This window comes from Primulina huaijiensis, chromosome 4 (assembly GCF_012295235.1).
Source record: "Primulina huaijiensis isolate GDHJ02 chromosome 4, ASM1229523v2, whole genome shotgun sequence".
NCBI classification, from domain to species: Eukaryota; Viridiplantae; Streptophyta; class Magnoliopsida; order Lamiales; family Gesneriaceae; genus Primulina; species Primulina huaijiensis.
Window position 1 is genome coordinate 21,839,614 of NC_133309.1, and position 1,635 is coordinate 21,841,248.

Genomic DNA, 1,635 nt, shown 5'->3' on the forward strand with positions numbered 1-1,635 from the left:
CTGAACCTGTCCCACCTGTTGTCATGCACACATACAAACACGACAACAGCCGGATAACTCCGGTGAGAACCAATCCCAGTATAAATCAACGAAACATGCAATCATATAATTAATATAAAGCATGAAGCAGATATCAGATATATATCAAAATCTGAAACATAATTAATATCAAACTATCAATCATACTCGTGCCTCCACGGCTCAGACTAGACTCAATCCTAGTCTAGGGATCCCGGTTTCCAGACGTTGGTATTCCTATATCGACCAACAGTAACAGAAGAAACTCCGATTCTATCCACGTCGATATAACCAAACATCCAGTGTCTTGACCTATCCGTCACAGACTGTGACACTATCGCCAATACACTATCTTGTGACATCGTGCAATGTGCCCGTGGCGATCCCGCCACTATCAGGTACTTCTGTCACAAGATCACTCGTCTAATATTCGTCTAACACATGTTCTCTATACATCAATAGAACAAGCATATCAAATCAAATCAATGCAAATAATAACTAATAGTATGTGATTTAGGGAAACACAAGTATATCCTACTTGTGTCGATCTCCCAATACCACATTGACTTATACCTTCCGTTTGTCTTCTCGGTCTGAAGCAATATCAGTTCTGAACTCAAGACTGTCTTTGTAAATCTGAAACGGTATATCGAGAATCATAATATCAATATTCCATTCTCAATTCAACACTGAATCTGATTATTCTGAATTTAATTCAAATCATCGACATAACGGCACAATCTCAATATCCCCGTAAATACCATATCAACAGATAACGGTTACAATCTACAGTCAATATCCAAAACAATCTGTAATCCAACCATAATCCAAATCTGTCCAATACCAATCAATATAATCTGAAAAATCATAACAAATCCGTAATCAATCTGTTTCTTAATCTGACTTCGATTCTACGATGTCTAACATGTCAAGAACAGCATATATGAATCCTATTCAATTCTGACAATAGCATAATTTCAAAACATATCAAAACGTAACAAAACTTACGTCACGTTGGAGCCTGCGTCGATAGGAACACAGTACTGAAGTCGGATTGAAAATCGGAAGGACGGATCTTCCGTAAACTTCAAATTTCTAAAAAAAAAAGGCGTAAGGATTTTCAACAAATGTGTCTCGGTTATTTCTTTCTTCTGAAATGCTGAGGAATCACAGGATATATATATCTCATGCATGGGGAAGATAGGTGGCTGGCTCTTGGTGCAGCACGTCTCGCGCATATGCGCGACCAGCACCGGCGCATATGCGCGAGGCCTACTGGTCTCGGCGTCAACCAAATTGACTACTCGCGCATATGCGCGCCCTAATCCCGCGCATATGCGCGACATTCTCTGGAATGAAATCTTAGCTACTGGGCACCTCGCGCATATGCGCGCCAACTCTTGGCGCATATGCGCCACATTCTCTGGACTCGGTCATCATCAAGACATCTCCTCGCGCATATGCGCGCCAAATCTCGCGCATATGCGCGAGGTCCTCTGTCCTCACGATAAGCCCCTCGCGCATGTGCGCGCCTCTTCTCGCGCATGTGCGCGTAAAACACTACCCGACATTCTTGTACATGCATTGCTATTCCATTTTCAATTCGATGCCTTTTAA